We start from the raw sequence: 14585 nt of genomic DNA, 5'->3' as shown, positions 1-14585 counted from the left end.
TATCCCACTATAACTTCGTTGTATAAAGAGCTAAGATCTCAAAAATGTCAGGAGTAGTCAGTCATTATAAGAAGTGTTTGTAAACTAAAAATCAACAATGTGGGATACTGTTTGTCCGTGATTTGGACAGTCCAGCGTGTGCTCCCGACGCAGGGGAAACAAATTCTGTCGGGGATACCTAGTTTGGCACGATAGTAACTTCAGGTCACTGCAACAAGCCCAGGTACAGTTTACCGACGGATGGGTGCAGGACCTTGAAATGCACCGTGTAGAACGAAAGACCATCGTACGTATCATAAGTTTACCAGTCTCACAAATTGTCGTCATAAATACACATTCCTTAACCGTTTATTAATAGGACCTTTGAGCTCAACGGTAATTAATTAGCAGTGGAAATAATTTCTGGTACGCGTTACAGAAATGTAGCAGTGACAATAATACTGTATGCTGTAATCGTACTGGACAATTAGTGATACAAAAAACCTGTTTTATCCTGTCAATAAAAGTATATGTTTTTGTCAATGTACCAAAATAACAGAAGCGAAACGCAATATTGTGTCAGGACAATTCACTATTTATGCACAACAAACAAAGGAGCGACAATTTCTGTTCAGCGCCAGACTTGCTTGTAACCTATATCACCAATTATGTTATGAAAATGACGCATTAACTACAACAGCAGACTGACCTTTGTGGGAATGCTTGGAGCAGACTAACCTGTGAGCTGGAGTGTTCTGGGACGTTATATTTGGTCTTTGAATGGCTGCAATCCAGGCCACCCGTCGCCTCTTTGTTACTTCGGAAACATGGCTCGAACAATTTCTCTTCAACAACGTAATCCGATAACAACCGATCTCTTTACCCGTCGGCTTCCCGTGGCTGTCATGCGACCGGCTATTGCAGTTAATAATACAACAGCTTCTTGCCATTTTTGTGTTTCTTTTTTATCGCTGTGATTTCAATTGAAAGCCTGCGTGCGCTAGTACCTCTTGCCACGAGTTCCCAGAATCCTTTGCGGTTTTACCCCTGAATGACGTCACATTTTCAATCTCTATATAATATGTATGTTAAATTTTATATTTGGGGTGAAATATCAAGTCTTTTCAAGTAAACCGGTTCAAGTCCAATTCAAGTCCCAAGTCATTGGTGTAAAAGTCCAAGTCAAGTCACAAGTCTTAGAACATTTTTTCAAGTCAAGTCTAAAGTCATAAAATTAATGACTCGAGTCTGACTCGAGTCCAAGTCATGTGACTCGAGTCCACACCTCTGGTTGTTTATGATCAGTAAAAAATAAAACAAACAGTGGGACACAGAGTTTTCTTAAAAATAAACACATGAAAAAAGTCTTTGGTATATTATCTTAATTGCCTCTAGATGCTCCCAGGGCTAGGACTCAGCTATCTCCAGCATGGACTGCAGGATGGAAGCAACAACAATAAAGAGGATGATAGAGAGGAGGAAGGCTCTGTGGATGACCTGCAGCTCAATGAGGCCAGTTTGGACAGCAAGGATTAGCAAGGTGATCCCTTCAGTCATCCCCCTGCACAGAGAGGAAGCAACCTATTATGCTACAATATAGTCTTTGTGCCAGCGAGGCTTGTACTTGACGCGTGGCAGTCTTCTGGCAGTAGGTGAGCCAGTCTGAGTGTGGTGCAGCCTAGCAGTGTCAGCGTTCTTTTCAGTCACTGGGCGACAGCGTGCTAGATGAGTGGCATTCCAACTCTTTCCATCACTCAGCAAGAAGGCATTCAAGCCTTTGGCTTTTGTTACTGTTACAGGAGGGGTAAATCTGGGATGTCCTTTGGGAACATGGTGGGGTTTCCTTATCCTCACACTCTCTCCTGGTAGAAAAGAAGGTTTCCGTGCGTGACGCCTACCATCAGTGTAACGTTGCATTTTCAACTGATATTTCTGAACTGAGTGACGTGCAACGTATCCAGTGGAGACACAGCAGGAGGCAAAGGGAGTACATCCAGTATAGTACGCATCTTCCTGCCACACAGGAGTTCTTAGGGAGAGGGAAGTAGAGGGAAGTAGTTGCATGCGGTGTTGCACAGTAAACTTGAAGCCAATCCAGCACAGTCGCCTTCCATGGTTTCGACTGCTGGATTGATGTCTGGATACAGGTGCGGAGGGCACGATGAAACCGTTCGATTGCTCCGTTTGCAGCTGGGTAGTAGACAGATGTTCTGCTGTGGGAGATGCCTCTATTCTGGAGGAATGAGGTGAACATTACAGAGGTGAACTGTGCACCATTGTCAGTTATGATGTTCTCTGGGTTGCCATGACGACTAAAGACAGATGAGAGGAACTGAATGACATCATCAGTAGTAGCATAAGGTGAAAAGGCAAGCTCAGGCCATTTGGAGTAGTAGTCAGTCAATGTTATGACGTATCTACAAGCAGGTATTGCAGTATCAAAAGGCCCAACAATGTCAAGACCAAGTTTTTTCCACGGTCCATCAGGCAGTGGGACGGGTTGGAGAGGAGCAGGATTAGTATGTGCAGTTTTGTCATTGGACTGGCAAAGGAGGCATGAGGTTATGGCAGACTGAACTTGTGAGTCCATTTTTGGCCACCAGTAGAGATCTCTTAATCTTTGTTTTGTGCGCACAATGGTGACTTTCATGTGCCAGTGCAATCAGTTTAGGTCTCACTGAAAGTGGTGCAATGAGCCTTGAGCCTCTGAGAACATAATCACTTAGGGTTGAGAGTTCATTACGGATTTTGTAGTAAGGTGCAAGCGTGACATCAAGTGCTTTGATTGAGGCAGGCCAGCCACTTTGTATTTGTGAACGCAAAGCAACCAGTTCAGGGCAAGTTGAACAGGCAGAGTCAAAGTCCGCAACTGGAAGTGAGGACATGGCAGCAGAAACTTGGGCTACCATTTCATGATCTGAATCTGATGTGGAATGGGAAGAAACGGGCAGGGGCAGGCGAGAGAGACAGTCAGCTGTATAGTTCTGAGAACCTGGGCGGTAAATAACATCATAGTCAAAACACAGGAGGCGGGCAGACCAGCGGGCGATGCGCATGCCAACCCTATTAAACCCTTTGGTGCTCAGCAGCGTTGTCAGAGCTTGGTGGTCTGTCCGCAGAGTGAAACGTCGGCCCCACAAATACGTTCTCCATTTCTCTGCAGCCCACACACAAGCATAAGCTTCTTTTTCAACAGTTGAGTACTTTTGATCTGTTGCAGGCAGTGTGCAGGTAGCAAACGCCACAGGTTTTTCTGTGCCATCAGGTTGCACTTGAGCAAATACAGCACCAAGCCCATAGTCACTTGCATCAGTAGAGATCACAACACGCAAGGCAGGGTCAAACAGTGCCAGTGCAGGACTATTCACCAGGAGTTTTTTTACTTCTTCAAAGCTCGCTTGTGCACCTGAAGTCCATGTGAAAGTGTTCTTGTCGTTAGCACAGGCACACATAGGGGCTACAACAGTTGCAAAGTTTGGCAAAACTTGGAGTACCATGACACCAAGTCCAAGAAGGATCTCAAACTGAGGGAACTGGGGAGGATTAAAGGGGCAGCACAGCAGCGTTTTGGAAAATAGTGTAAAGGCTTTTCAGGAAGCTTTTAGGACGCTGTGAAAATACTGAATTTGAATAGTGGAGGCTAGAAGTAGTGAATGTATCCTTCCTCTCTATCATTAGATGGAGAGAGTGTACAAAGGCCGGCATAGTGGGTCTGTGGCCACTCTTGCTTGCACTTTTGCGTGTCCGTCAGCCAGCTGTGGAGAAGAGCAAAGTTTTTACATGCAAAGAGCTGAAGTGAAAAGCAGTGTTCCAAACAATGAAATGTGTCCACTCTTTGTGCTTTTCATGCAGTAATGTTTGATGTTTGAAGCTATTTCTGCTGTTGTCCCATTCCCGGTGAAATCCGCTGTCCCTCCAATCCCGATCCTCTTGCAAAGCAATCAGCATTTGTCAGACGCATCAGTCATTGGCGGTACTCAGACAGGATCCTGGATGACTACACGTCTGGGGTGGCTAAGAGAGCAATTGAAGGATGCCATGTTTACTGAATATGTGCCTAATTTTGTCAGGACATAGCTGGGTCCATTGCTTCTGCGTGCTCTATTTTCACAAGCAAAGGCCTGGCTCTTTCTCCTGGCACCTTCTCAGGTGAACTCCATGCCGTGGCTTCTTCTCAAATCAACGTCTGGACTGCCGCAAAACAGCTGACCGTTGTCGACAGGATTCGAACTTGTGCGGGGAGACCCCAATGGATTTCGAGTCCATCGCCTTGACCGCTCGGCCACAACAACCACATTTGGTTTTGGAGCTACATACTTGAAAGACATACGTCTTCCAAGTCCTACGCCACACGTCTTTCAAGTAGGATGTGCACAACAACGGCCACGCTGGATTGTAAATGCGGTAGCTGCATGACTTTGGTGAGAAAGCTTGTGGTTTTGCAGTTCCGTGAGATCGGTGCAGCACAGCTGCGGTTGAAGCTAGCTGGCTGACATTAGCTTGCTTGTTTGCATGAACAGTAACACACACAGCTGATGATTTTGCCACCGCAAAGAGCTGATCAGTACATGGTTAGTAAAATGTTATCTTCATTCCAAACATTCAGCACAATATTTAAAGTGGGACTGGGTGTCTTTATGAAGAAGTAGCGTGTCCAATCACAGTTTCATGTAAGAAGGTATATGTATGAAGTGATGAGAACTCAAAGCCTGTGTGAACAGTGTCTTTCCACAGCAAACGGTAGCAGCGAGGCCGATGAAGAATGCACCTGGCCTGACATTGTAAGCCTTTGCAGAAAGAGCGGAGAACGTTTTTACTGTAAAACAGTACGCAGCCCACATGCTTGAACAGCACTGCGAGAAGCAACTGCGATGGCCGGGAATCGAACCCGGGTCAACTGCTTGGAAGGCAGCTATGCTCGCCACTATACCACCATCACTGTGAAAAACTGCAACATCACTGAGTCATTGTCCGGCTTATGAAGCTTTCAGGACAATTAACAAGGTGGGCATTGTGATTACTCGCTTGTCAGGTTCTAAACTGGTCAAAAGGTAGATCACTAAAAAGACTAGTGCTCTCATGCAACTGCACATTTAATCTCATCAGCTAAGCTTCTTTGCTACTCAAGTGTGGCCTCTCACGCATTTAAACTCTTGTGTGATTTTTAGCACCTTGAGAGTCGCAATGGTCACGCGAGTTCTTCAGGTCACAGCAGACAAGGTGCGAATAGGTGTGAATCTGTCTTGGGACGAATCTGGGACGAGGACGTCTTTGGCTCCTCTCTCAAGTTATTGGACTTTGGCAAAAAGGTTTCACGCTTAATTAAAAAATGAGAGCAAGTGTCTGTGTCCCGAATACAAAGTGGGAGCTGGTTCCACAGAGAGGGGCCTGAAAAGTGATGGCTCTGCCTTCCATTGTACTTTTAAATCCCCTCGGAAGACAGCAGTCTGAGAGCAAAGCACTCTGTTGGGATGATATGGCACTGTGAGATCTTGTAGACAAAATTGGGGGTGATTATTCAAGACCTTGTGTGTGTGAGGGCAAGTATTTGGATTTTTATTTGGGATTTAATTGGGAGCCAATGAAGAGAGAAGTCCATATGGGGGAAATATACTCTCTCCTTCCAGTCCCTGACTGTGCTCTGGATGCAGCGTTTTGGAAAATAGTGTAAAGGCTTTTCAGGAAGCTTTTAGGACACTGTGAAAATACTCAATTTGAATAGTGGAGGCTAGAAGTAGTGAATGTATCCTTCCTCTCTATCATTAGATGGAGAGAGTGTACAAAGGCCGGCATAGTGGGTGTACCAGAGCAGGGCTGTGTGTAAAGCACAGCCAGGCAGCTGAACACTGTATTGTTCTCTATTTTGTCCTCTTTGAGCGCGAGACAAGCCACCACAGCTGGCAACACCTGTCAGTGAACACATTCAGGATGAAGATGGGAAGTGAGGAAGAACTGCTGTCAGTGCTGGAAGAGCTCGACCCCCTCCCCATCACTGCGCAGTCTCAGCAGCCCTCACCCACCCCTGCCTCTCCTGTAGATGCCTCTCAAACTGCATCAGTTCAACCCCGAGTTGAATTATTCCAAGACCGAGATGAGCCCATCTGTTTTGCTGAAATCCAAGAAGACATGTGGTCAGTGCTTGACTACCTCCCCGTCTCTCAGCAGTCTAATGTGCTCTCCTCTCCTCATTCACACAACTACTCGACTCCTAAACAAAATCTCATCTGTCCTGCTGATTCCCCTCCATCCAAACTGGCGTCCTCCCCTGTTGCATTCACTGAATTGCCGTCAACAACCCCCATCTTTTGCCAACTAATGAAAAACAATAATTTCACTATAGACGATTGGACCGATTTCAATTGAATTAAACTGTTACTCCTGTTATTTCAACATCTGTCTTTGTGTAAATAAATGAAAAAACAAACAAAAGATGCTTCTGTCATAAGTTACAGCAGGATGAAACAACCTTCATGTAGTTCTTGTTTTTAACACTGCAAACCTTCTTTAGTTCTTTTGTTTCCTTTCATATTCAGCACACATCTGTCAGTGTCCACTAACTGTCAGGGAAAAGCCAGATAAAAACACTGTGGGGTCTTTTGGGACACGTGCTCGTTGGGTTTACTCATAGATATCAGAAATGATCTGTTCTGTATTCAAAGGATACACGAAGGACGTTTGTATTAAATGCAATATAGCGACTGATCATATGCTGCTTTCTTTGGGGGCTTTTCACCACCATGTTACACAAATCCAGTTTCTAACTGAAAAGAAAATCCTTCACCATTTTCTAATCAAATTCCCTGGTTTCCCATGTCAGAGATGTCATGGCTGAAAGGATCATCGCCTATTGAGCTCAAAGCTAAACTCTTGTGTAGGGCCTCTTTCCATGTTGCACCATTCATTTTAAAAAGTCCTGGTAACAAGAGACAGAGGTGACTTGATGTATTACAGTTACTTCCCAATTTACAGAAATGATGTGACTTCTGACATTTTCCTAGCAGGAAATGTGCTACTGTGGGACACTGAAAGAATAAACAGCAAGGCACGTTTTGTTTTAATAACTTTTCTTTACTTCATTTGTATGAACTAGGTTTACCTTACAAAATCTTATACTGTATATAATGTTTTATGTTTAATTCATGTCAATGTCAGCTCGTGTTTACTCGGGTGAGCAGTACCGGCCCACAAAGAGAATGCTCTTGGTGGGTTTATGTCGGATGAAGAAGATGAAGTGATGATCAAAGAACATTTCAAAGCCCACACTGAGAAGTTGTTCAGAAAAAGAAGTTGAACCTGACCAAGATGAAATCCAAAATTGGGAATTAATTGTTTTATTGTATTATTTTTAATGTCACATATGGTGCTGTGTAATCCGTGTATGTATTATGTGTCTCTGCTGATGTGTTTCATGCCTCACTTTCATTTTACTGTAATTAGGCTAGTTTTAAGTTTCTTGAGTATTCTGATAAGGATACTGTGTAGTATGATTTGCAAATGAAGAGGAATCAATTAGTCTTAAATTAATTGACTAAGAGAAATGAAGCGTTGGAAGAATGTTATGTTGATGACTATGAGGTTTCTGGGGTTTATTCAATAGAGCAACAACTGTGTGGGATCTTTATACAAATTCTTATATTCTATTTAGAGCTTGCTTTAAAGTATGTTAGCAAAAAAACAGCGCACGCATTCGTTTTCACGATTTTTGTTCTTCTTTAGTCATTGGGTCTTTTTAGGTGGTACCTCCAGGTACCACAAGGGGGGATGTGGTGGATTTTTGTGTGATATGTATAACTATACACTATATATCTATGTGCACTGAACATATATATTTTAACTTTCATGTAGAGTCTTAAGCACAAGACATTTTGCTTCACCATGGTTTATTAAGGTGGTGCAGTAACAGGGCAGTTAATGCTGCTGAGAGTTCTCCTGCCTAACTCGCTCTCCAGCTAACTAACCTTCCCTAACGTCTTTCATGCAGCACATGTCTGTATCTATTTTTTCTACTCTTTTACAGAGCATCTTTTTGAGTGTCTTGATTTTAATTGGATCTAAAAGGGTTGGATCTCCACATCGTTGGTGGAAGAAGATTATCAGGATGGCTTCAAAATTTGCGACTACAGCCCCTCTTCTGTGGAACCAGCTTCCAGTTTGGATTCGGGAGACAGACACTATCTCTACTTTCAAGATTAGGCTTAAAACTTTCCTCTTTGGTAAAGTATATATTTAGGGCTGGACCAGGTGACCTTGAATCCTCCCTTAGTTATGCTGCAATAGATGTAGGCTGCCGGGGATTCCCATGATGCATTGAGTTTTTCCTTTCCAGTCACCTTTCTCACTCAGTATGAGTTAACTGCATTGAATCATATCTGTTATTAACCTCTGTCTCTCTTCCACAGCATGTCTTTTATCCTGTTTTCCTTCTCTTACCCCAACCGGTTGCAGCAGATGGCCCCGCCCCTCCCTGAGCCTGGTTCTGCTGGAGGTTTCTTCCTGTTAAAAGGGAGTTTTTCCTTCCCACTGTCGCCCAAGTGCTTGCTCATAGGGGGTCATATGATTGTTGGGTTGTTCTCTGTATCTATGAAGCACCTTGAGGCGACTTTTGTTGTGATTTGGCGCTATATAAATAAAATTGAATTGAATTGAATTGTGTTAACTTGTGTAGTTACACAAGTTACACAGGCAGAATGCCATGTGAACACTGTCTCCAGGTGGAAAACAGAATGAGCGATACACCTGCTGTCAGGCCTGCAGGGTTTCTCCCTGTGATGTTCTTCTCTGTCTTGTGGTTGACATTTTTTTTTTTTTACTGGCACAAATAATTTGTGGGGCGTCTTATTGTGACACCTGATTGTTGTAGTATTTTTAAAATGGCTGTGCAAAAAAATAAAAATAAGAACCCCAGATGCATTGCCTGCATTTTTAGATGAATAGTTGTATATAACTTTATTATTTACAAAATTTTTGTTTAATTTTAATTTAAAATAATTACCACTTATATTTGCATTTCAAGTTATGAAAATAATTTACTAAACATGTCTGTGGTTTTTATAGTAAAGAGAAAATATAACTACTACTAGGGTTTTATGTGTTTGTGTGATTTCAGACCAGTTGTTTTAATAACTGTAAATTTGGACGTGTGAGGTTGTGCTGAAAAGAATGATACCAAGAAAGACAAGGTAAAAAAACAACAACAATCAAAAGCAGCCAAAAATGGCCAATTATATTTTGGACCTCAGAATATTGACCCAACAAATCATGAAAAATGAGGTTTCAATAATTGTTTGTGACAGTGCAGCTTTCTGGCAGTAGTAGTAGTCAGTACAATTTGATTTTTTTCTAACAAAAACAGTATGAAACTTAAGTTAGACTTGTGTTTGGAAATGAGCCCCCGCCCAGTGTTGTGTAGCTTTCTGGATTTTATACTTATTGGTTACATATTTATTTATTATACAGGCTATACAGTACACACATTTTATGTAACTGAAATGTTTAATTATGTGGGCTATAGAAAATAATTAAGTTATAGACCATATTTATATGAAACATATGCTTAATGTATATTAATCATATGTAACACCTGCATATGTGTTTAAAACAAGGCTTTGATTTTGCCACCCCATTTGATTTCCATGCCAGCCTGGAAAAATTTCTCTAGATCCGCCCCTGGACCTGTCCTGGACCAGCAACACCAAATCAGTGACTAAAAGAGCTCAGCAGCGACTGCATTTTAAGAGACGACTGAAGAAGGTGCACATCCCCAAACCCATCTTTAATACTTTCTACAGAGGTACCATGCAGAGCATCCTAACCCGCTGCATCACAGTCTGGTATGAAAACTGTCATGCGTCCAATCGCAGAGCCCTCCAGAGGATTGTGTGGACCGCACAGCGTGTTATTGGCAGCTCTCTACCCAGTCTACAGGATATTTACACCTCACTGGGAAAGCCACTAGCATCATGGCTGACCCGCATCACCCTTCCCATCAACTGTTTACCACACTTCCCTCCAGAAGACGACTGCGTCATCAGGAGCAGGTCGGCAAGATTGTGCAATAGCATTTTCCCCCAAAGCAGTTTGGCTCCTGAACACCATGGTTCCCTCCTCCGCACTGAAAACTTCTCCACACACTTCTTGGACTACATAATACTCTCCTCTAATTATTATTACTATTATGATGTGAACATTTTGTGCACTTAAATCTTACTGTGCTAATGACCCCTGCATCAGCACCTTGTTTGGAATAGCAGTGGAGAAGACATAGATTCAATGCTGCAGACGTCTGAGCAAAGAAAGCTTCTAGAAGAGTAAAGACTAGCTAGAAGAATGAAGATTCACAGAGTAAATGTGAAAATTCATCACAGGGCTCTATGCACTTGATTAACTGACCATGAGCAAGTTTGCTAGTCTGGAGCATTCAGATCCACCACAAAGACTGTTCAGTGCTCACAGAAACTGCACAATACCCAAGAGCTGCATCTGAGCCTCTACAGGCCTTAAACAGCATGTTAATGTTCAAGACAGTTTAATTAGAAAAAGACAAAACAAGTATGGTTGGTCTGGAAGGGCCGCCAGGAGAAAGCTTCTTGTCTCTAAAGAGAACACAACAACTCAGTTGAGGTTTGCAAATTTGCCCTTGAAAGCTTCTGGAGCAACATATTTTTAAAAGATGAGACTAAAGTGGAGGTTTGGTCATAATGCACAGCAGTAACTTCAGCAAAAATCAAACACAGCACAAACACCTCAAATCCACTGTCAAGTACGCTGGTTCAATTGTGGTGATTTGAGCTTGTTCTGCAGACACAAGCAATAAGCACCTTGCAGTCCACGAACTCCTCTGTATGCCAAAGTTTTCTAGAGTCAAATGTGAGGCCGTCTGTCCAACAGCTAAAGCTTCTCCTAAATTAGGCCATGCAACAGGATAATGAGCCCAAGCACAGCAGCAAATCTACTGCATGGAAGTCCAGACCTCAACCTGACAGAAATGCTGTGTATAAAGAAATGCTTGCAAATGTTGATGAATTGAAGTTATTGCTGCTAACTGCTGCTTCTGTAACCGACTCAATCATAGAATGATTATGATATTGAAAAAGACAAATGCCTGAATCCTAAATTGTGGATATCCTTTTGTTGTGATCTAAAATGTAACACTAAATGTGATTAAAACACTAAAAATCTGGACTCTTGGGCTCAACAACTGCAAGGATCACCAGCCCGAGGAAAACACAAAATACACATGACCCCGTGACAAAGACAATTCATTCTTCAATGAAGACATTGATCTGACTTTTTAAAATTTTGCCAATTGTGTTTATTATTAAATTATTGAGGAAATAGAAAGGGGGGAGGGGTTTTAAAGAAGAAGGTAAAGGAAAGGGATAGAAAGGAGGAAAGAGATAGAGGAGAGAAAACCCCAACAATCCCCTCTGAGCAAGCACTAGGTGCGACAGTGGATAGGAAAAACTCCCTTTAAAGGAAGAAACCTATGACAGAACCAGGCTCTAGAGGGGGCAGTCAACTGTCGGGACTGGTTGGGGGGTGAGGGTGAAAAGAGAGAGGGGGGGGGAGGGGGAGGAGATGGGACAGGTGATAGGAGTTAAAGGGAGACAGGGGAGGGAGAGGTGTCAGGAGAGAAAGGGAGAGAAAGAGAGAGGAGAGGTGAAAATTAAGATGGAACAGACGAGGTGACATTAGCAGTAGAAAAAGTAGAAAAAGTAGAAAAAGCAGGAGTGTCCCTCCTCCAGAAGAAGCAGAAGCGTTTTTTCTTCTTTTCCATGAGCTTTTCCACGAGCACTTTTTTCTCTAGGATGAGGGTTCTCAACTGATCGATTGTTTCTGCATTCTCCTGCTCAAGTCTCTTGCATGTTTTCTCCACTTCTTCTAATTTGGCTTGTTTGTCTTCGAGCCTTTCTTTCATTTCTTTAGATGTTGCCTCCTGCATTAGCTTTGCCTCGTGCAGCTCTGTATAACTCTGTTGTAATTTGTTGTGCGTGTCTTCCAACTGCTGACTTCTGCTCTCGATTTCTTGAAGTGAACACTGCAGGTCTTCGTTTGTTTTCTCTAGTTGTTGCTTTAGCACCTGCATCTCAGTGTTTTTGCACTTCACGTTGTCTGAAAGTTCCTCGACTTCTGTGTTTTTTCTCAGCATGTCATTGAGCTTACTCTGCATCTCTGAGCATTGGTTTTGCAGTTTTTCCTTTTCCTCTTCCAGTTCAGTTGTTTTGTAGTTCAGTTTGTTATAAAGTTCTTGCAGGTTTTGGTTTTTCCTCTCAAAGTCCTGGAGAATTTCTTTGTCTTCTTTCTGCTTTATTTCCTGTTGTTCTTGGTCTTGAAGCAGCTCTTGATATTTGTGCAGTGTTTCATCAAGCTTTACCTGCAGCGCTCCGTATTGTTCCTGCACACCTTGGAGTTGGCACTGCGTGTCTCTCTGGTCCAGTTTTTCTTTCTCTTCAAGGATTTCTTTATTCTTTTGCAGAGCTTCATCAAGCATTACTTGCGAGCCTTCGTTGTGTTTCTCGATGTTCTGAAGTTTGCAATCCAGATGTTTCTGTTTCATGTCTTGCTGTTCTTTCTCTTGAAGGAAATCTTTATTTCTTTGCAGTGCTTTATCAAGTTTCATTTTCAGCGCTGTGTATTTTTCCTGCACGTCTTCAAGCTTGCAGTCCGTTTGTTTCTGTTTAATTTCTTGTTGCTTTTGTTCTTGAAGCAACTCTTTATTTTTGTTCAGTGTTTTATCAAGCTTTACCTGAAGCGCTTTGTATTTTTCCTCCATGCCTTGGAGTTTGCACTGCTTCATGTCCTGTTGTTATTTTTCTTGGAGGAGTTCTTTAATTTTTTTGCAGAGCTTCATTAAGCTTGATTTGCAAGCCTTTGTTGTGTTTCTCCATGTCCTGGAGCTTGAAATCCATTTCCTTCTGTTTTATCTCCTGTAGCCTTTTTTCTTGAAGAAACTCTTCATTTGTGTGCGGTCTTTCATCAAGCTTTACTTGCAGCTCCTGATTCTTTTTGTCCTTCAGCACTAGTTTTTCTAGTGCTTTATCAAGCTTTGCTTGGAGCTCAAAGTTTCTTCCCTGTCTAGGAGTTCCATTTCTTTCAACTTTTGAATATCTTCCTTTTCTAGAAGCTGGTTGAATGATTTGTCTACTTGATCAGGAAGTTGAATTTTGTCTTCCTGATCACAAAGAGGAGAGTTGGGCTTTACTGTTTTTTTCTGTTTTCTCTGAGACATGTTTGAATCTGTAAACTGTCACTCTGTTTATATCTGAATTAACTAATTTCAAGAAAGTGTTGAAATTACCTGGACTGCCTCAGCCCAGGTGATGTAACATTAGCAGACAGAGGGTTTGATGTTGCAGAATCTTTGGAGCTGTGCCATGCTGAACTGAAGAGCCCAGCTTTCACCAAAAGGAAGAACTAACTGGGCCCTAGATTGCCCAATCAAACCTCTTAATGCCACCTGCCCTCTCCTACATTAACTGTGGGCTCACCTTGTAGAACAGAGTTGAGTGTGGAAGAAATGGCAAAAATATGGAGCTGAAAAGCTGAGAGAGAAAAAGAAATGATAAATAAATCAATGTGTCAAATTAACTGACATGTTAGCTGGTGGAGTGCCCACTGCATTATATATATATCATCTCTTTTTTATAATAAATAATCAAAAACTTTATTTAAACTAAGATTTTAAAAAATATGTGCCGTGATTGATGTGCTCTCAGACATGTGCTTCAATCCACACACAAATACAAAACAATCTGACCACACGTACAACTGTTTCACAAACTCTATAAAGCATTCACACTCCAATGGATGCATCAGAAAGCAGCTTGGGATTACAATCTTGTCCAAGGATATTTCGCCTGCAGACTGGAGCAGCCAGGGATCAAACCAGAAAACTTTCTGATCAAAAGCTGACTTGTACTAAATGCTGAACGGCAGCCAACCCATTTTAGCCATTTAATGAATGTGCCATTTAATCTTGGCTGCAGCCAAGATTAAATGGCACATTCATTAATTACAGAGTTACGGATTGTTACATGGAACTCAAAAGAAATAATGAACCCATCTCGTGTCCTGTGTCTTCTATAGCTGTCTGTACTTTTACTTCCAAAGTTCATCAGCAAACATGTTTGCAGGCCTCTAATTATCAGGCTGTACTCAAGCGCTTGAATTCAACCTAAAAGCCGTGCTGTCATACAGAACCAAGTACCCTCCGCGGAAACTATAGCTAATGTCACAACTGGATCTGATGAGACAACATCAGTTTGTTTGTTTTGCTTTCATAACAAATAGTTTGAGCCATATACAAATACAGAAGTGACAAAAGGAAACATATTTACAATCCAAAGTCAGACTAACAGTTTTCAGTAGCACAGTCTTTTATTTACAGTCTGCTTCTCCTGGTGGTAAACCTCTATCACATGTTTGGATTAAAAATTAGGCCTATATAGCTGCTGGTTCCAGTTTAAGCAATATGTTAAAAATACTAAATTCTTCATTGATTTGAGCTGTGGGGTTTGCTATACACTGGCAGAAAATTGTAGAGTAAATGGTGAAAACGAACAAACCAAATAACAAGATCCTTGAATTCCATCTTTTTTATTAACAGA

The 14585-nt window shown here is 42.1% G+C and overlaps 2 non-coding genes across 2 annotated transcripts; both read right to left on the bottom strand.

The window, feature by feature from the left end:
- Window positions 1–4189: 4189 nt before the first annotated feature.
- On the bottom strand, window positions 4190–4271 carry trnas-aga (transfer RNA serine (anticodon AGA)). Its single transcript has one exon. It is a non-coding gene; the product is annotated as a tRNA-Ser (tRNA).
- A 575-nt stretch (window positions 4272–4846) lies between these two features.
- On the bottom strand, window positions 4847–4918 carry trnag-ucc (transfer RNA glycine (anticodon UCC)). Its single transcript has one exon. It is a non-coding gene; the product is annotated as a tRNA-Gly (tRNA).
- Between the last annotated feature and the right edge of the window lie 9667 nt (window positions 4919–14585).

This window comes from Maylandia zebra, linkage group LG9 (genome assembly GCF_041146795.1).
Source record: "Maylandia zebra isolate NMK-2024a linkage group LG9, Mzebra_GT3a, whole genome shotgun sequence".
Taxonomy (NCBI): domain Eukaryota; kingdom Metazoa; phylum Chordata; class Actinopteri; order Cichliformes; family Cichlidae; genus Maylandia; species Maylandia zebra.
Note: the sequence above shows the minus strand (reverse complement) of the source record. Positions and strands in the feature narration are given on the sequence as shown.